This window comes from Dermochelys coriacea, chromosome 2 (assembly GCF_009764565.3).
Source record: "Dermochelys coriacea isolate rDerCor1 chromosome 2, rDerCor1.pri.v4, whole genome shotgun sequence".
In the NCBI taxonomy this organism is placed as follows: domain Eukaryota; kingdom Metazoa; phylum Chordata; order Testudines; family Dermochelyidae; genus Dermochelys; species Dermochelys coriacea.
In genome coordinates this window covers 213715805-213737849 of record NC_050069.1, presented here as the reverse complement: position 1 = coordinate 213737849, position 22045 = coordinate 213715805, and the positions used below count along the sequence as shown (strand labels likewise).

The 22045-nt window shown below is 38.7% G+C and overlaps 1 protein-coding gene and 1 long non-coding RNA gene across 5 annotated transcripts in view; both read left to right on the top strand.

Moving 5' to 3' along the window:
• Positions 1-22045, top strand: part of HDAC9 (histone deacetylase 9) — a 668907-nt gene that overhangs the window by 83870 nt on the left and 562992 nt on the right. The gene's annotated exons all lie outside the window — the stretch shown is intronic.
• On the top strand, positions 1809-15235 carry LOC122458990. Its single transcript, XR_006279377.1, has 3 exons — positions 1809-1818; positions 6986-6989; positions 14164-15235. It is a non-coding gene; the product is annotated as an uncharacterized LOC122458990 (long non-coding RNA).

The window sequence follows — 22045 nt, the reverse complement described above, 5'->3', positions numbered from 1 at the left end:
GTGTTTATATCATTCTAGCAATTTTTTTCTTAAACCAGTAGGTCTACTGTGGCTTTTCCAAATTACTGCTATTAAGAAAGGTCCATTATTAATTTTCTGCAATTTTCCATGTCTTGTCCAAAACTCAGCTGCAATTATTTGAAGATCATAGTGTGATTCAGGTCAGGTCCTAATTGTGATGTCTTATTTCTATTTGTTTTGCTCATTCTCCCATCATGTACTGTATGTACTCTAGCGCCACATACCAATTTCTTTCTGTGAAAAAAGTCTGTTCTTAAAGATACAAATATTGCAATATAATATTGCATATGCAGAGATGCTGGTTGACTTTAGTTCTTGCTGCATTTGATTTTATTATAGCTATGTGTCTGCTTGATTTTTTGAATATATAATGATGAGGTCAGTTTGTATGTCTGTATTATATAATAATAAATACAAAATTCAATGTCCTGGCTTGAATGTTTGGCTTCTGCATGCATTTGGTATGCATGAAAAGTTAAGGCCTGATAGTACTGGAAAGCCTTAAATTTAACAGGTCTCTGCATATTGGTCTGCTAATGCAAGTAAAGATTGAGGAGTAACACCCTTACCCTTACAGTTCTGGGGTTTGTCTTGAACAGAGACTGCCAATCATTCTGAACTGTACAGTAGTATTCTGCTTGGTACTAATGTCCTAAGGAGACAAAGACCAACCAAATTGATTTTCACTATAGAGGTAAACTATATGAATAAAGATCTTCATGGGGGAAAAAAAGGCTTTTAATACAGTTATCTAACTCAGGTTTTTTCACGAGTGTTTTGCTTCCTTCATTGTTCAATTCTCCAGTCACTCCTTACAATTTTGTAAAGAGCCAGGGAACAGACAGGTCTTTTAATTGGGCCACAAGCTATTTTACTCAGCCTTCTATCCATCTTGAACAGTTCCTGTGCCACAAGAATTGCACAAACTTCTTAACTGTAGGCGGTTGTTCATTTATTAATGTAAACACCATGTGCCTTGGATGTGTGAGCCCTAAAAATAAACTTAAAGATAAAAATAGATCTCTGAGAGTTTTGAGATGCTGCTTAATCAGAACCAGCTGCAAGCTGTCTAGAAAATGTAAGTTATATGAGCCAGATGGCTTTTGCCCTTTTTGCTTTAGACAGCATGTAATTTGGGTAACTGCAGCTATAGTAATATATTTTGCCAGTCAAACTGTTTGATAAACATATTTGTTTAGAACAGACACTACCAATTAGAGAGCCAATAAAAATGTTAATTTATTTTAATATTTCCCCACATGGGTAAGTCAAAGAATGGTTTCATAATGCTAAATTCATAGGAACATACCATATATGTTCACAAGAAAAGCCCTATTTGCAATGTGCCAAATTTGCACATTTAGAATAATAATTTACTCCATGAATAGTCCCAATGAAGTCACTGCTTGTGGAGTAAGGTATTAAGAGTAAAGTACTATTCAACATGAGTAGGGATATCAGAATCTTGCCTAAGATAATTACGAATATTTATATTAGCATAGTGCCCAAAAACCCAATCAAGATCGGGTCCCCATTGTAACAGATAGAGCTATTTGGAACATTTTTGCTGAAATGTTTCACAGAGACTTAGCAATTTCCATGAGACTTTTGTTGGGAAGGTTTCTGGGTCCAAGTCAACAGAAAGAGAGAGTGTGAGAGAGACTCAGTTGGGTGGGTAGGTAATGGCCTGTGATGTGGAAGATTAATATTGAAGTCCCTGATTTGGAGTGATCTGGGAAGGTAATCTCATTATGAATCAGGCAGAGCATGGACTTCAACCTGGGTCTCACATCACAGGTTGGTATCCAAACCACCCTCCTGTAGTCATACTCTCCTGCTCTGGACCCATCCCAAAAGACTTTCCCAATGAAAATATTGTGGAAAGCCCAGGCCAGCACTCTAAGACCACCCAGGTATAGCATCACTTTCTCTCACACGCTCTCTCCTCTCTCTTGTTTTCATTTTCATAGATGTGGAATGAAAACTGATTTCAAAAGTTGCTGTGAAATAAAATTGTCAGCTGGTGGTCAACTCAAATAATAGGTGCCATACATATGCAAGTTCTGTTTCAAAGAGCTTAAACATGTTTCAGTACGCCTTTGTGGCTAATCCTAATGTTGTATTATATCAAATGTTCCTCTGTGTAGAATCTGAACATCTCATTGTAATTGTACTTGCAGGTACAGGTTTGAATATATTCTGCCTTATCACACACAGAACTAACTGTCAAAGAACTCAGGGTAATGTATATCATAAGTACTGTATAAAATGCATTAAAGTAAAAGCCAAATCAAAGTCTGACAAATATAATGAATCACACAGGTCCCAGTACAGGAAAAGAAAAAGTGAAATACTATAGAGCCAAGAATGGTCAAAGAAAGAATAACCTCTACAATAAACAGTTGGTTTTTTTAACTAAAGCGAGAGAAATGGAAGACGACACATTCCTGGGGAGAAGCAAGTGGACTTATTGTAGGAGCCATAATGGCAACAGCCAAACTCTGCACTTGCTTGAAACATGGTAGCAGGATCTGAAAACACTGATAATATCTGAACACAGATACCCTTATGTCCAAGGCTCAAAGAGAGGGGTCATAAATAAAGTGAAGTTCCATACCCTTGTCCCATTGCTTCCTTCCATTTTCTTTGAAAGTTTTTGTTAGAGCATTAAGGTTTTTCTTAAATCTCGTGTTCAATTTCCTTTTAATGTTTGAAGTGCAATTTCTGCCCTAACTTTTGCTATTTGCTTTAATTAATTTTAGCTGTTGCATTTTATTTCATTAAGACCTAAATACTCCTTTCCCCCCACTTTAAAACTGTTTTCTGTGCCTCTGTGTTCAGCAAGCAGCATCTTTACTCCTTCCTTCTACTCCACACCCTCACTCAAAAGACTAACAGTGCCACAACTACCGTTTCTACCAAACAAGTAGATTGAAATCAGAGGCAATGTGACAAGTGGGGGGGGGGCACCATACACGATCACGTGCCCTCCAGAGTTGCTGCTTGATTTATACTGAGCATACACACATGGACTGAGCATGCTCAGTAACATCTGTTGAATCTGCCACCCTCATTCTGCCCCCCCCCCCCCACTATCAGCAGGTATAGGTCATCTCTGATGAAACTGATATTTTCTCCTCGACATGTAATTCTTCTGCATCCATCACGAGTGATGGGTTGTTGTTTTTTTTGAAATGCAGAAGAATCACATTAATCAGTCTTTATCGAGCCTGTAATTTTTTGTACTAACTGATGCTAAGCAGAATTTTACAATTTCCAAAAAGCTTTTGGAAGCATTTCAATATAAAATTGAAAATAACTTTCAAAAGTGACTTAGAAGTGAATTAATTTGTTTTTTAAAGAATATTTTTTATCATTGGTTGAAACAAGTGGTTTAAGAACTTGCAGGTCTGACATCTCCTGCATGTGATTGCATGTTCCACTTACAAGTGGATCTTAAAATAGTACCACTTGTAGTCAAGTTCTAAGATGTCTTAGGGGGAAATCAAACTGAGTGTTTATTAGTTTTTGACAAGAGCAGCGATAAAGCTACACAGATGTAATTTTTAAAGTAGATATATACATGGTTGCACAACATGGGGTCTTAAACAGATGAGTTTCCAGATTTAGATCACCCCAGCTGAAGGAGCAGTTCCGTGATTAGTATGATTGCTCCAGTTTTTTTAATTTAAATATTTAGTCAGTCAACTATATACAAATGGTTTCCAGTCCATTTACTAAGGGATGATTGTAGCCCCATTCCCTAAACGGACATACAGGGGAGTAAGGCCCCCTGACGATCCTTGCATAGCCTTCATTCTGGCTCCAGGTGGAGGAGCGAGAGTAGGGGTTGAATAGTTAGCATTCTACTCAACCGCCTAAGCAGATAGGTAGAAGGGGGTAGAGTGGCTGGTTTTGGACAGAGCATTGGTTTTACGCTATATGGGTTGGCCTACAGACCTCAGCCAGTACAAGGAGGGAAATAGGCTGCACTCAGTAATTGCAGCAAGTTACTTCATCCCCCCAGGAGCGGGGGGGGGGGGAGGGGGAGGGGAATAGGGAATGTTATAACTAACAATTTCCTGCTCAGTGTTGCATCTAACATGGGGAATTCAATGTTAGACTTCATCTTGGCAGACAAAAAGGAACTGCACACACAACTAAAAATTAATGATAGGTTAGGTACAAGTAATCAAAAATGGGAATGATAAATGGGAATTGTATAAAAACACTTTACTAAATGCTCACCAAAGCCACAATCCCATAACTGAGTAACACAAATTGTCAGGTTTAGAGGACAAGTGAAGGCAACTATTTAAAAAAAAAAAGGCAAATGGAAGCAAGGGGATAGTAAAATAAGGAAAGCAAAGAAATATAAGGAGAAATCAATGACCAGCAGAGTTAAGGACAATAAAGTGTTTTTACAGTTATTAGGAACAAAAAGAATCCTAACAATGGTCTTGGCCCATTACTAGATGGAAATGGTAAAATTCTCAATAATGCAGAAAAGGCAGGTAAATATTTCTATTCTGTATTTGGAAAAAAAAAAAACTACTGATGTAGTCATATTTTATTATAACACTCTTTCTATTCCACTAGTATCTAAGAAGGATGTTAAACAGCAGCTACTTGGGTTAGACATATTTGAATTAGCAGGTCTGGAGAACTTACATCCAAGAGTTTTAAAAGAGTTGGCTGGATTCAGTAACATTGATTTTCAATAAGTTTTGGAACACCAGAGAAGTTGTGAAAGAAAAGAAAGCTAATGTTCTGTCAGTATTTACAAAAGGTAAACATAGGCCTGTCAGTCTGACATTGATACTGGGCAAGATAATGGAGCAGCAGATACAAGACATCAATTAATAAAGATTTAAAGGAGGCTAATATAATATATGCCAATCAACATGGGTTTCTGGTAAATAAATCCTGCCAAACTAACTTGATCTCTCTCTCTTTTTCTAATGAGATAAAGATACTAGTATTAATGTAATATACTTGGACTTCTGTAAGGCATTTGACTTGTACAACATTTTGATTAAAAAACTAGAAAGATGTAAAATTAATATGGCACATATTAATTGATCAATAAATGGTGTGACAAAGTTCCTCCTCTGCCTTAGTGGGTCCTGCACTTTTTGGCTGATTTGTTCACCTCAGAGATTCCTGGCAGCCCTCAGTTTGGCTGCTTCTTCTAGAAGCTCAAACCTGCTGTACCCTCGGGCTAACCTCATCACTGGCTAGCATGGGAGAAATAAAGAACAATCTCTGTTGTCCCACCTAGTAGGTCAGGGACAGGCCACATCCCTTTCCAAATTAGACCTTCCCTTCTGGTGTTGCTCACAGACCAGGTCAACTCCTCCTGTGTCCGATCAGGAGTTAGAGGAATGGGGGAAACCCGGGCCTACCTTCTACACTGGATTCCAGCCCAGGGCCCTGTGGATAGCAGCTGTCTACATCTCCTGAATCAGCCGCGTTACAGCTACAACTCCCTGGGCTACTTCCCCATGGCCTCCCCCAAACACCTTCTTTATCCTCACTGCAGGATCTTCCTCCTAAAGACTGATCACGCTTGTACTCCTCAGTCCTCCAGCAGATGCCTTCTCGCTTCTTGCATGCCCTCCACTAACTGATGGGAGGTCCTTTTTAAACCAGGTGTCCTGATTAGTCTGCCTTCCATAATTGATTCTAGTATGTTGGCTCCATGTGTCTTAATTAGCTTGCCTGTCTTAATTGGTTCTAGCAGGTTCCTGATTGCTCTAGTGCAGCCCCTGCTCTGGTCACTCAGGGAACAGAAAACTATTCATCCAATGGCCAGTATATTTGCCTTCTACGAGACTCCTGTATCCCACTGGTCTGGGTCTGTCACACTGGTTAACTGATAGGTCTCAAAATATAACTGAACAAGAAAATGCCATTAAGCAGCTGTTTCTGGTGGGGTCCTGCAGGGATCGGTTCTTGGCCTTGTGCTATTTACGATTTTTATCAATGACCTGGAAGTAAACAAAATAATCACTGATAAAGTTTGAGGATGACGCAAAATAGGGGGAATGATAAATAATGAAGAATACAGGTCACTGTTACAGAGCGATCTGGAATATTTGGAAAACTTGGCGGAAGCAAACAATATGTCTTTTAACGTGGCTAAATGAATACATCTAGAAACAAAAAACGTAGGCCATACTTACTGGATGGGAGGAGAGGGGGCAGGGGGAGACACTCTATCCTGGGAAACAGGGACTCTGAAAAAGATTTGGTGGTTGAGGTGGATAATCAGCAGAACAGGAGCTCCGGGGTGACGTGGCCAAAACGGCTAATTCAAAACCCTGGATAAATAAACTGGAGAATCTTGAGTAGGAGTAGAGAGGTTATTTTACCTTTGTGTTTGGCACTGTTGTGACTGCTGCTGGGCTACCATTATCCACAATTCAGGAAGGGTGTTCATAAATTAGAGAGGGTTCAGAGAAGCCACAAGAATGATTGAAAGGTTAGAAAACATGCCTTATTGTGATTGAGCTCTTTGAGTCTCTATTTAGCTTAACAAAAAGAAGGTTAAAGGGTGACTTGATTACAGACTATAAGTACCCACGTGCGGAACAAATAAGGGATAACAGGCTCTTCAGTCTAGCAGAGAAAAGTATAACAGCATCCAGTGGGTTGAAGCTGAAGCTAGACAAATTCAGACTGGAAAAATAAATTATAAATTTTTAACAGTGAGGACAATTGGAACAATATACGAAGAGTCACGATGGATTTTCTATCACTGGCAATTTTAAAATCAAGATTGGCTGTTTTTCTAAAAGATTCTGTAGGAATAATTTTTGGGAAGTTCTGTGTCCTGTGGTATACAGGTGGTCAGACTGGATGATCATAGCTGTCCCTTCTGGGAATCTATGCATCTATGAATAGGGAAGGAATTGTGACTCTGACCCCATTATTAAATGGCAACATGCCAAACTGCAGTAAGCCAGGTTTAAATTGATGAAGGAATGTCCACACAGTTGCCCCTATTTAACTAAATCAGTGCAACATCAGGCTTTAAGACATATGGTCATGATCACACTGGAGTTGAGGGTATCCAGCACCTTGCAGGAGTTCTCAGAATCGAGCACTACCCCTCAACTCAGATTCCCTCCCAATCCCTGGTGCATTTCTGCCTTCTCACTGGTGATTTTTTTTGCTACACAAAGTCTTAGGATCTATTATGAACTATACCTTCTGGAGGTTCTTGCAGGTAGCAGATCAGCTTAGAGTATTTTACAGCTTGCCCAAGTTTGCAAATGGAACTGAAGCATTTCTGTGTTGTACATGTCTGAAGCTAGTTTACACCCTTATCTAGACAAGGAAAGAAGTTAAATGCTGTGGAAGTTCCAAGATGACCACAGATTTCATACTTGCACTACCTCTTTTTCTGCAGCTAAATTTAGACTTTTCAACAGAAACACAGATTTCTCTCTTTCTCACATAAAAAATAAGTGTCCAAGCACTTCTGGATATTGAATATTTTAACTGATTTTAGACTGAGCACGAAATCCTCCTTCGAGTGATGAACAGAAAAAGAGATATGAAACTGGTAGAATGAAATTACTTTTATTATTCTACCAGGAGTGCATCTTTATCTCCCTTTTAGTACAAACAAACTCTGCTCTCTTTCTAAAAATCTGATTAGTTTTAATTAAAATGTCCTGCTTCTATAAAATATAAAGTTTTGCAGTAATTTGGAACGAATTCTGAGGACTCTAAACGTGAAAGCAGATATACTAAATATTTGTGCTCCTAAAACCACCCAGGATTTTCTCCCATGATCCCATTTCCCAGAATCGTTTGCAATATGTCAGTCAAGATTTCTAAAAGTGCTAAAATATATAACATGCTAGATATTTTAAGCTCATTGTGCCATGTATCGCTCATGTAGGTACAGACATGCAGGGAGCTAAATTCAGCATTCATTTACAGTTCTGGAAATCCAGAATAACCGCATTACAGCCAATAGAATTACTCTGAATGTAAAGCTTTGTAGCTGTTTGCAGAACTGGTCCTGTGCATTTAATGTTGATATTTTATTTACAGTATATATGGGGAAAAGAGTATGAATTATGGGGCAGATTGTGATCACACAGAAAAGGATCCTCAGTCCTTGCTCTTCCTTTTCTTGTCCCAAATTTAACCAAAAAGAAGGCAGAGAGAAGTTAAGGCAGCGGTCCCATGTTCCCTCCATACTGGCCTACACAGTGAGACCAACGTACGGGGGGGCAATTTTCATCATCGCCGTGTACACTGAACAGGCTTAGGAGTAACTGCACCTGAGGCACAATCACTGTTGAAGCTCCCTGAGGTGTGGTGCACCTCATTGATATCCCCCTTCCCGTACAGAAGGATTTGTCCAAATGGCACAGATTCACCCTGTATATTTTGGTTGAAAATATTTTGCACATTCCCCAGTCTGATACATCCAATTATCTCAGTTCCCTTTGGAAGTTTATCTTTTGAAACTAGGTTGGGTAGGTTAGGAACATCCTATTACAAATCATTTCAAGTTATAACATTTTTGCACCTGCCCTATCCACCCAGAAAACAGTTTCATAACTCATCTTGGAGTTGCAGCCCCAAGTCTGAGAACAGCTGCACTGGTTTTTTTTTTTGTTTTTTTTAAACACTTGGCCCCTCCTAAACATCAACTGCACTTACACATTTTGCAGTTATTTAGATTCCTCCTCTTGCAGATTTACCAGTTGTCATTAGCAATAATTTTCACATAGGTTTGCTTCCAGCCCTTAAATTTAGACAAGGATAATGACTGAACAAATGGAATAGTGTGATGTACATTTATAACTTTCTTCTGTCTTTTCACTATAATCTGATGGATTTAGGGCTTTCAAAGGTCCATTTTCATGTAAAATCCAATATTGTATTTGTTATTCAACATCACTAGGAATTAATGACCCTTTCAGATTTAGGGGATTGGTAATACTGGAATATGGTGTGTCTTTTCACCTCTAGCTCTCTGCTTTGATTTGAGCCAATGTTGGTATGGGTACAGTGTCATTGTCATCTGCTGCCTTTTGGTGACCTATAAGAAATAAACTGGGGGTGTCAGTCTCTTTTTTAGTGAACTATTGACATTTTATATAATTTATAATAAGAGATGTCCATAGAGTTACCTTGTGTTCAATATCTATGTACCTGGATAGGTATCTGCGGGATTTTGTTTCTGGGCCTCTGTAAGGTCTTTAAAGTGACTGCTAGTATTATAATGTGGGTTCCCATAATTTTTGTTCGTATCTCTTTATGTTAGAAGTGATGTTGATTTTATGGCCCAGTTGATTGCTGAGGGATACGGCAGTTTTCCTGTTGCATTGAATTGGGCATACAGAAATTAGACAAAAACTCAGATTAAATTTAACAAACAAAGCAATTTTAGTATAAATTAAATCAGGCAAGGTAATTAGGATTCAGAATACCTAATTCTGCATTATGCAGAATTCTGCAATATTAGCACTGCATTATGTGGGCAAATTTCTCTTAAAATAATTTGAGTCGAAGTCTGATGAGACTTTCAAATATACTTTTCCTAAGTAATTTGGAATTTATTTCCTCCATACACCTTGTTAATAGTAAGGTGTTGAATTCCTGGGACAAAGCTATTTTTATGTTTTAATAAATAACAAAATGTCACCTTAATGGGAAATAGTCTACGTTATTTCCTTTGTTATTTTTGGGATCTTTTTATTCTAATGACCGAAGACTCTTGTGCTGGTAGATGCAGAAGAGGAAAGGGTCAGCTTTTTCTGCCTTTTCCTTGACCTATTAGGTGTTTAAATCTTCTGTAGGCATATTCCGGTTAAAACTCAACTGATCTTCACTGGTCCTTTTGATGATTGGCGTGAACATTTCCACAATATACTATGCTGCAGTTTTACCTGTCTCTCTGAAAACAAACTGTATATAAAGGTATTTGAATAGCTAATCATTATCACAGTTCCTCCCAGGTGGAAGTAAAATGACTAATTCATCTGATAAAACAGTCTTCCAAATTTACATGAGAAAAGCACATTTTTTTAAAAAAGGATGATTATAAGGCTGTCCAACCTAGCCCCAAACCTGCTCAGCATCAAGTAACAATAAGACATGCTGCTTACTGTCACCTTGCCTCCATTAAAAATATTATGATTTTTTTTTTTACTATCCTACATTTTTGCATGTCAAGCTTCTATGTTAAAGAGTTCTATTGTTTCTCTAGGATTTCTGATTGTAGTTTGAAAACTACTTCTGGTACCCTTTGATTTGGTGGCAATGTGACCCGTGTCAGTGCTTATCTGATGAATTGCATGCTTTGAATGTTTCTTTTCTAAGCTGCCATGCTAATACTTTTCTCAATTTTCTCCCCTCATGTCAGAATAATTATATTTAAGTCTCAGGGCAATCTTCTGTGCTCAGTATGTGTTCAAAAGATTTATTTGAATTTCTATCCTGAATAAATTAAAATGATTTTGTTGGAAATAGCTTCATAGGAATTGAGTTTCCATATCTTTCCATTCCTGTTCAGGTTTTCTAATCTGGTGGAAATGTTAACAATTTAGAGGAAAAAGAAATTCAAATATCTTGTAGGCATTCATTCAGCAAGTCCTGGGAGTGCTCAGAGAGATAAAATTACTTATTAATTTCCAAGAATTTACTAATATTGCTAATCCTGGTTTCAAATTCTGGATTTTACTTTGCTATTTTATTTCACCTCCATTGATAGGAAATGGGGATTTTTTAAAATCCTAGCATGTAGTAACACAGTTACTTGTATTGATCAGATACTGTGTAACAATACACTGAGTGTAGCAAACTTGTTAAAATAGTTTAACTTTCCAGAAATTAGACAAGAAATTCTAGTGTGTGATGTGCAAATATACAAGTAAAATGAGTAGGCTTACCTCTTACATATAAATTCCAAATACTGTATTATACTGAATATCTTGCAAGGTTGATTACTTGCAACTTCTAATTAGATTTTTCCTCTCCCATGGCAGGCCTTAAGTATCCATCTTTTCCATTAGCATTTGAATATATACAAGTACTGTATAGTTATTCATATTTTCTTGCATTTCAAACTAGATGACTTCCAAATTTTCCAGAATAGAGTCAATATTGATGATATTATAAATAGGAAATTTTTCATAGTTGACTAATCTTTTGGTTTAACTGCTAGTTTAAAACATACCCACCCACGCACCCACCCCCATGTTTTCAATATCAGTAAGATTTTAGGATTGCAACCGTTTTCTCAGTTCAGAACCCTCTGATATGTGGTAAATACATGGTATTGTCTCCGCCTTTCTGATTCTCTTTTCTATCCTACTCATAATTAGCATTCTGAAACCATTTTTGAAACTAGTTTATTTTTAGTGCAGATGCAAACAGGGCTGCAATGTTGGTAGAAGTTGCATGTCTGATAAATGGACTAAAATGATGATGTTGTTGTTTGTTACTACAAGCACTTATTTGTTGCCCATTACCATGGTATCCTTAAATGTAAAGACAATCCAGCAATATCCTTGAACTTGAATTAATATACTAAAATATGACCCAGTTTATTAAGTTAAATGCTTATACATAATATGATTTTTATATACAGATTTGCAGTCCGATGCCACTAGAAATGCTTACAATAGTATGCTTCAATCATTTAAACTTGCAGGGTCATACTACAAATGTAGGATCATTGAGCAAGGTTCCTTTGAGGGTGGCTATATTTATTTTCTGAAATAGTTTTTGTTACTATATATGTAAAATATTGTAATGTGTCATATTCAGATTTTAAAAAATGGGATAACACATACAACTACAAAGTTTAAGCCCAGGTCAATCCCTATATCGCATACATAGTTAATTAGCGAATACAATAAAGATTCTTGTCTAAAAAGAGAGATGTTTTATTTTTATAGCACAGTGGGTCAAATGGTAAACTACCTTTGATGAAAACTGACAAGTTGTCTTGTTAGGATCCACAAAAGTTGGCCTAGTGGCTTTCACTTTGTGTAGTGCCACCTGAATACAATTATAAAATCAAAGGCATTCCAGTGAAGGAGGTACAGCAAATTCAGTGGGGGTAAGGAGCAAAGAGAATTCAGACACATCTTTCTTACATTGAACAATGATTAAAACATTAACATATAAGTAGTCCTCTAGTTCTGAGAGTTCCAAGAAGCAGGATTGGCTGGCTTTCCGGACCTCTACCACTACAGTTTTATCCAAATTAATTTCCCAGAAGACAAAGAGTGAGATTATTAGCTGGTATGAATCAGCATAGCAACACTGTCTGCAACAGAGCTATGCTGATTTACACCAGCTGAGAACCTGGCTCTAAGAATTTTTCTTTTTAGATAACCCAGGATTTTTCAGGGAATAATATAGCTGTTTGCACTTCTGGATGTTCACATGCCAGTTTCAGAGATGCAAGCTCATTTGGATATGCTTCTGTGATGGTGCTCAGGTAAGGGAAAAACAGTAACTTGAACTTTATGAATGGCTATTCCTAAGGTGCTTCCAGAATTTGTTCCCTGCCACTTGTGTTGGACAAGGTTGCAGTAATAGTGCTGCTTCTATTGTTCTCTTGTTTTGTTTTTGAGTGTAAGGATTTTATAATTTCTCTCCACAGTAGAGTGTGCAATTTTAGGAGTTCGAATGGAGTTTTCTATGCATGGACTCAAGATGAACATCATGTAGAATTCCCAGGATATGGCTGTCTTGAACCTTGACTTGGTTTTCAGATGCTTGCAGTTTTAATTATCAAATTGTTATTTTTAATAAGTAATCTTGCAAGTTTGTTTCTTTAAGATGATTCTATATGGCCTATTCTGAAGAAACAGAGTTTTAGCATCTATATGAAGAACTAAAATAGCTTGTTTAAAAGATCTTTCAGAGACCCTTTCTCTTCAGCCAGTATTTCAGAGGGGCAAGATGCTGCTGGTGAACTTTAATGCGGCCTAGTCTTTCTGTTGGTTTCATTGTGCTTTGGATCAGGCCCATAGAACTCCAGAGTAGAATTTGACAAGTTAGAAATAGGCTACGATTTAGCTAATTAAACAACCACCAGCACTGGGAAACCTAAATCAAGTGCAACAGAGATTCAGATGAGCAGGTTGATAAAACTGCACCTCCAGCTCAGTATCTTTGCTCTTGCACTAAATTGTATTTGCGGTTCTAATATCTGTGAATAGTAGGGTGTAAATAATCTAATCGCTAATTGTTTGCACCCTCCAGAACTATTAGGGAGATTAGGGACAGTCTCCTGAGGCAGATTACTGGCTTCTGTGTAGCTCACGTTCATCACAGTGTGCATTCAGTCTTGCAGGTGCTAATAAATTACAGCTCACTGGATTTTTTTCTTTGCTAGGCTCACAGACATACAGGGCAGTGTAAAAGGAAGAGCTCTTAGAGGGAATCACAAGAGAATACAGAAAATGCTATATGAGCATCTACTCGTATGGTTAAAGAGATGCTTGTATCTTAAATTTAGGAGTTTACCTTTTTATTCTCTGGATGTGTCAAACCATTTCATTATTGAAACAGCACCCTCTGCAGTAAAACCCTGAAGAGACTCCCTCTTGCCTCTTTTTCTAAGCATGTAGATTCAATTAATTTTGTGTGCTAAAATCAGAGAGCCAGAGTCCACTTTTGGTTATACCTGGGCAGTAATATTTAAGTTTATATGTAATTTAGGACAGAATTTGGTCCAGAAGAAAGATTTTTTTTTGTAAACAGAAAGAACGGTTGGTAAAGTAGGTAGAGAAATAAAAATGAAGGACTGTAATAAACCACGTGTAAGTGAAAGTTACAAGAATGTTTGTTTTTTCCAAGTTGTTCAGTGTTATTTATTTGTATTATAATGGTGTTCGTAGGCTACCATAAGGATTGGGGTCCCATTGTACTATATGCTGAACAAACACATAGTATAAAATAAACCCTACCCTGAACAGCAATTTGTAAGGCATGCAGAGTTTGATTTTCAGAGCTGCTGAATGTCCACAACTTCACAGAATTTAATGTGAGCTGAAGCTCTGAAAAGCAGTTTGGTTTTGCACAGTTTTATCCTGATGTACTGAACTCTGGTTAATGAAAACTCATGATTAATAGAAGGTTGGTTCTGTCTTCAAGGTACATGCTTCAAACCCTGTTCCTGTGGATCTTACTGTTCTTCACAGGAGCAGAGCTACAGAGAAAGAAAGTCATCCATCTTCCACATGGCCAGCTTGCTCAGCAGAATCTGTATGCATAACAGTGTAAAATCAGAGCTCAACTGTATTCAGTAAATTACTTGAGTCAAAATTCTTCACTAAGTCATTACCAGATATTTCTAGCTCTTTAACTATTTCTAGCCTAAATAATAAAGGCTTGATTCTATATTCCTTACTCACATTGTGTAGAATTTGTGAATGGTCCCCTCGAACTAATAAGGTTTTTTTTGTACGAGTATATATTACTCGTAGTAAGGATAGCACGATATGGCCCAAAGTAACTATGTAAAGAAAGAAGTGCATAGTTGTTAAGAAATGTGTAAATATTCCTGTATTTGCTATTTAGAATATTTTAGAAGAGAAAAGAAGAAAAATATTATTGTACAGTATGGTACTTGTAGATAATCTGTGTTTCCATGCATTTCTTTATCAGTACATATCTACTGATCTAAATCAATCTAAATCAGTACATGATCTAAATCAATCATGATAGTTGTAAGTGGCACTATGCAGGATGTCTGTCAGTCTGAGTTCGCAACTCCTATTTATTTCAATGAGATTTTCATATGCAGGCCATTTTTATAAAAAGAGACTTATGTTGAGGACCTGAACAGAAGACAAGTTAATACCTCCTGTAAAGAACAGTGGAAATATATAGCTATTACTGCTTCTATAAAATGTGTAGGACAGTCTTAGACAAAAAAAATTAGCATCACAAAAGAAGAATGCTATCGGGCTGCAAATATTTATTTTGTGAGATTTGGGGAGCTCAACATACACCTTGGCTTTCTTTATGGCATTGCATAGTGTTATATGTCACACCATGATATTTGTGAATGAGTAAATAAAATGTTTCACTGACTGTGAGAAACTTGTTCAAAGTTTCTGTGGATCCTAAACCTCGGAGAGTGTGTATGTTTGTTAAAGTAGCACTAGCTGACTTCTTGGTGTTCAAATGCCGTATGGTCACGGAATTAAATTTGAAGTATTTTTTAAATGTTTGTCAGAACTTTACACTAACAATTTTGTTAGGAGATCTAACTCTTTCTTCGCATTCTTTTAAATCGCTTCTCAGGGCAGGATAATATTGTTATTGGGAACGCTACCATCCTATGTCCAGAAAACATTCTGCATTGCAATAAAAGGTAGCCAGATGTGTGGTTTTGATGTTGGATTTGTTTTCACCCAAGAATTTCCATTAGGGGAAAATGCACATAAAACTCACATTTTGCATAAGCTCTTCTGAGGACTGACAAAGAAATCAGTTCTTGATTCTTTTTTAGTTCAAGTAATGGTGGAGGGTGTACCGGAAACAAGCCTCCTTAAATTAATCTGCTTGTAAGTAAAGTTGGTATAAAGTAATATGGAAACTAGCCAAAAACCCAATAAGTTTATCTGAAGTAACACTTGTAGCTTTGTGGAAGTATGTGGCTGAGTGATGATATAAAAATAGCAAGTTATTTTGAGGAAGAACTTGTGTTCTGTAATAATGAGAAACTGGTATATAGATAAAATAAATTGCTTATCTAAATATAAATTTCAGATGAGAAGGATCAGTAGCTTAGTGTTCTAAGTTCTGTGCTAGAAGCAGTCATTAAATGTTGTCTCAGCTTAAAAATGGGGGGATTTAAAGATGTACTATCATTGTAAGCTATTGCATTGCTTTAGAGATACATACTTGATAGCTTGCCATTGCACTAAAATCAATGGCTCTCTCCTTAGGTTTGGGAATACAGTGGTAATTGCATAGTTTTCATTTACAGAAAAGTACAAAAGTTGCTTTGTGGAACACTCTATTTGCCTCATGTTCAGATCATGTCAGCAAATGCAACTGTGCATCTCTTATGTCTATGGTTGCCAACCATCCAGGATTAGCCTGGAGTCTCCAGGAATTAAAGATTAATTTTTAATTAAAGATTATGTCATGTGATGAAATCGCCAGGAATACAGCCAACCAAAATTGGCAACCTTTCTTGCATTCCAGTTCAAGAAAGCACTTAAGCATGTGTTTAATATGCTTTCCTGAACAGGGTTAGATTATAGCATCCTGTTGAAATAGAGGGGACTTAGGAATGGCTTAAGTGCTTTTCTGAATGTGGATGCTTTTCTGAAATGAGGACAAAGAAAAAAGTCTACTATAATATAATTTATTCTGATTTGGAGTGAAATACTTCTTACTGAATGTCAGAACTGAGCATTTAACAGTTTAGCTGGGAATCAATCAAGGAAAAAAATTGAGGAGCTCTGAGTAGAACCATTTTCACATTATTTAATGATTATAAAGGGATTTAGTCAGTGTGCGTGTGTGTGTGTGTGTGTATCTATCTATATATATCTATATATCTCTCTCTCTATATATATATATATATACACACATAATAGTCAGTTTTCCATTGTGAAATTGGGCTTTGCCTATAATTTATTTTCCAGTAAGACAGGTAGTTATATAGGTCTGAGAGCTCAATCAAGGGGACAGGAAGGGGAAGGTTTAAAAGAAATGTTTATCACAGAGAGTCTGGTGATTTAGAACAGTGGTTCTCTACCTTTTTGGGCCCACGACCCATTTGTAAATGTTTATGGCCTGTCACAACCCAGTAAATAGTCTGGGGGTGGAGATCCTGGGGTGGTTTCAGTTGGGTTCTGCCTGGCACTTACCCCAGAGTAGTGGCTCCTGCAGCTCCTCCGCTGTGGGGCTGGCTGGACTTGGCGTTTGGCTCTGGGTGTTGCAATCTCTGGGGTTGCAGTAATGCTCAGGTTTGGCCCTGCCCCTCTGACTGGACCAAATTTGTGACTCTGAAGTTGTGACCAGGCTTATGGGATTGTAGTGTCACTCATTCAAATTTGGTCTACCTGTTGTCATGATGGCTCGGCCAAACCTGTGTGGTACAGGGACCCCAGAGGTTGCAGTGCCTGAAGCCAGGAGGGGAACCCAGCCAGTCCTGTGAGACAGGAGTCACAGGAGCTGCCATGTGACCCTTTGAAACATTCTGGTGACCCAGTTATGGGTCCCAACCTACAGGCTGAGAAACCCTGGTTTTTGAAGAAAAAACACTCCCTGTCATAGTCACTTGTGAGACTCAGCTCAAAGGGACTGTGCACTTCAGTGGATGAGAGATCACTGAATGCAGCAAAGTTGCTCATGTTACAATAAAGTTGAGGATTAAAGCAGTGTTTTGAGGATTAAAATACTTCTTTCCGTGGCGTGCCATAGAAAGTACTGTACTTCATGGCTGGTTTCAGCAAAGTTCTAGCACACTATAGCTCTGTGATTCTCTTGCTCTGGAAGTAAATAAGGGACAAATAGCCACCAATTCCTTTATCCATTTAGCCATCATGAACGTGCACATTCTGCTCTAAAAATCCTTAAGTTTAACTGATCAATGATCTTTTTAAGCCTCTTACAGAGCATACCAGTTAAAGAGCTGATTTATGTATCTCTTATGCCAGAGCAATACAGTCACTGAAGATATCAAATTACAATCAGAATTGTTATAACTAGAATTGCTTAAAATCTAAAACTCCTGTAAATGAGATTCAGCTACAGACTGCTCTGCTTTTTAAGGTCTGATCATTCAGCATACAGCCCTGTCTGATGCTCCCAAAGTTTTAATTACAGTAGAAGTTGTATAAAATAAAATATGCACTGACTATGCAGCTTTTATAATGTGCTTTTCAGAGGATTTTAGTGCCAAGTTGAAAAATTTGAATGTTTTGGTGGGACAGCTTTTTGCCAATTTTCGTTTGGGTTTGGGAGGAGGGAAATTTCTCTGTTTTCCTGGACCCTCTGCATCCCAAAAATTGAAATTCCACTTGCTGTGTCATTAGTTCTCAATTTGTATGACATGGGTCAGAGGTTCTCAAACTGTGGTCTATGGGCCACCAGTGGTCCGCAAGCTCCATTCAGGTGGTCTGTGGATAGGTCCCTCTAAGGTTTGTGCCTGGAGGCTGCACACAAAAATGATGGGCCACCCACCTAATTAGTGGTGCCGTGCAGGTGTGGCTCCACTAATTAGATGCCTGGACACTGGAGAAGATGTACATGTAAGGTGAGATGGTGGCCTTGGGGGGACTAGGGAGTAGATGGGAGGGTGCAGTGGGGTAAGAAGAGGGGGTGGGGGGAAATTTGGGACATGGAGGGCTGCGGTGGCCAGAGAAAGAGGTGACTTTCCCCAGCTCCGGGGCTGCGGCTGCCAGGAAGAGATGGCCCTCCTTCCCAGCCTCAGCTCTGTGGCTCTGCTCGGGGGAGAGACTCCTACTCCCTCTTTCCCAGTCCCAGCTCAGGGACTGTTGCAGCAGGAAAGAGAGGGCACATCCAACACATTAGAAAGGTAAGACTACTGATATTAAAATATGAGTTGTGTGCTTTTTTGTAGAACAAAAAAACATTAATTATTAAGGTTTTTTTAATATAGCACTTTTATCCAAACACTTTACAATAGTTAGCTAATGGTACAAACGACATTTGGAAAGATCATTAAGTGGTCTGCCGAGACCCTCAGCAATTTTCAAGTGGTTCGCAAAAAAAAGTTTGAGAACCACTGACCTATATAATCATGCAGGTCTCATGTACCATAACTGGGAGAGATGTTGGCAAGAGATAGTGGTCATGTGGGTATCTGAAGAAAATCTGGGGGGAGAAAATTCAGTTGACAAGTAGCATAAAATCCCCACTCTGCCTTTTGTGTTTTTATTTTTGTTAAAATCCTTGAGGCTAGAACTTAGATGGTAGCTGGTGTAAACCATGTGTGTTGCTGCTATTTGGCAGGATTGTTGTAAGGAACAGAGGGGGGAAGAGAAGAAAAATTCCACAAAATCAGACTGGAGAATGTTTGAGAAGTTACGAGAGAGTGGAGGGAAAATATACCCACCAGGAAATCCCCCCAAAAGTTTTCTCTGTAAAGAGAAAAAAGCAGAAGGCAAGTGTGACAAAGTTCTTCCTCTGCCCTGGTGGGTCCTGCGCTTATTGGCAGATTTGCTCGCCTCAGAGATTCCCGGCAGCCCTCAGTTTGGCCACTTTTGCTAGTGGCTCAAACCTGCCATTCACTCAGCTAACCTCATCACTGGGCAGCATGGGGAAAAGGAAGGAGAACAATCCCTGCAGTCTCCACTGATCCACCTAGCGGTCAGGAGACAGGCCAGGGACCTTCCACTCTGGTGGGACCCACAGTCCAGGCCAACTCCTCTTATATCCAATAGTGGGGAGGGGAATGGGGGAACCCAGGCCCAACCTCTAATCCAGGTTCCAGCCGAGAGCCCTGTGGATCACAGCTGTCTACTGTGTTTCTTGTAACAGCTGTGTGACAACTCCCTGGGCTATTTCCCTATGGCCTCCTTCCAACACCTTCTTTATCCTCACCACAGGACCTTCCTCCTGATGCCAGATAGCGTTTGTACTCCTCAGACCTGTAGCAGCACACTCTCTGACTCAGCTCCTTGCACACCTGTCACTGCCTGAAGTGAGGTCCTTTTTAAACCATGTGCCCTGATTAGCCTCGCTGTTTTAATTGATTCTAGGAGCTTCTTAATTGGCTCCAGGTGTCCTAATTAGCCTGCCTGCCTTAATTGGTTCCAGCAAGTTCCTGATTGTTCTGGAACTGCTCCTGTTACCTTACCCAGGGAAAAGGGACCTGCTTAATCTGGGGCTAATATATCTGACTTCCATCACTCTCCTGTAGCCCTGTCACACAAGGTAAATATAGTAACAACAGCAGCTCCTTTGTTTATGATTTCCTGAGAAAGGGAGGTCTGGTTCTCTTGTATTAAGTACTGCCAAAGAAGAACATACAGGAGATAAGTGGAATACCTTATTTATGTCTATTAATGATTTGGGATGGGGGCACATTGGTCTGTCAGAATCTGTACACTTTTGGTGCTTTCTATTAATCACAAGAGGTACAGTAGTAGTGTTTAAGGTGAATTTAGTGACCTTACTGCAGTCCCAGGAACTTTTAGCATTTCATATTTGCTGTCTTACGCATTCATTTTTTTTGTATAGCCTTGTTGAGAGAAAAATAAGCCTTGATAATCAAAATGAAAATTAAGTACACTTCTACCCTGATATAACGTGACCTGGTATAAAATGAACTTGGATATAACATGGTAAAGCAGCGCTCCATGCGGGCGGGGCTACACGCTCCAGTCTAGCAAAGCAAGTTCAATATGACGCAGTTTTACCTATAACACGGTAAGGTTTTTTGGCTCCCAAGGATAGCGTTATATCGGGGTAGAGGTGTATTTGTTTTTAAAGAAAAAATGATTCATTTAAACAACCTATTTAGCTATGGTTGGGCAGTTGGCTTTAATGCTGGTGGCCTGGGTTTGATTTTGGTCCTGATTTTTTCTTCCCCCCAGCTCTGGAAGCCTTGATTTCAGCTCCTAAATGACATGTATGTAGCATCTTTCATCTAAGCACACACACTTCTGAGAGGTAAGTGTTCTCCAGAATGGGAAACTGAGGCACTGAGCAGTTATGTGATTTACCTACGTCTGTACTGTGAGTCATTGGCAGAGCTAGCAATAAAACCCAGGAAATCCACTTTCCTACTGTAACCACTAGACAACACTGCCCAAAAGTGACCTTTGGACAGTTAAAGAGCAAAACTGATGAGATCCAAGGGTGGTTCCATGCAGTGCAGTCCTCCTCGGATAAAATGAGCCATTTTGGGTACTGGATATGGAGAAAAAGTGGAGGATCCTTGGGTCTGTCTAGTATGCAGAGGGCCCCCGATAGGAGTGATCACAGTGTCTGATATTTCTTCCACACAGAAGTTTCTAATTTCTACGGTGTTGCACTTTTTTTTTCTAATATGCTTTATTTCATTTATTTATTTAATTTGTTTTATATTAAAAAAGTTCCATCCCAAAGACCACTCATCCTGAGCCCTGTGCCCCCATGACATACATTAAAAGTATGATAAAGAAAAGTTTATGCAGTCAATCAAAGCAGCAGCAGCAGCACTTGTCCTTCCCCACCCACATCTCATACTAAAAAGTAGACCCAATCTGAATTAAAACTCCCACCCCACACTCTTTATTTTATGACTATATGTTCCCAAATATATTGGACTAGTATATTTGGGAACATACAGTCCCAACGCTAGTGATTTTCAGTGCCTTGAATTTTGAGTGCTCAACTTGAGGCACTTGCAAAGGGCTGAGCACGCTCCCTTAAACATCAGACTCCTTTAAAGCATCTCAGGTGGGACACCCCAAATTACTATTAACTTTTGAAAATATTGGCCACTTGTACTTTCCATGTTTTAGATTTGCTATCCAATGTGCCACTTTTCATACTTCACCTCAAATTCAATTTACTTTCTAAAAGCTAAAGGAAAGTTTAAAGGTCCATTGGCAACCTATCTTAGCCTGCTGTTTGACCTCGTTTAATGTTCTTATCCTTTGGTGGGAAATGCTTTCCAGATCTGACTTACAAATATAACTATTTTGATTTTGGCCTATTTCTACTCTTGGCCCTTTTTAATTCTGAGATCTCCAAGATGGGGGAGGGCCAGAGAGTTCATCCTCGAGGTTCTAGTAATTTTTAAACTTTCACCCCAGGCAGCCTCCAACCGTCATTTTAGTAATGGAATTATAAACAGTCTTTAGTGTTCAACCTGTCTTCTTCCATACCGAGAGTATTGAAAATAGAGAGAAAGTAGTATAGAGGGTATGTGGACAAGAAAGAGATGCTGCAAAAGATCATATTATAATTTCAGGCTCAGATGCCTGTGGAAAACTGTGAAGCTGAGGCTTTTTGTTACACAAATGTTCCTGTAAATGAGATAGCACTGCACCGCAGATAG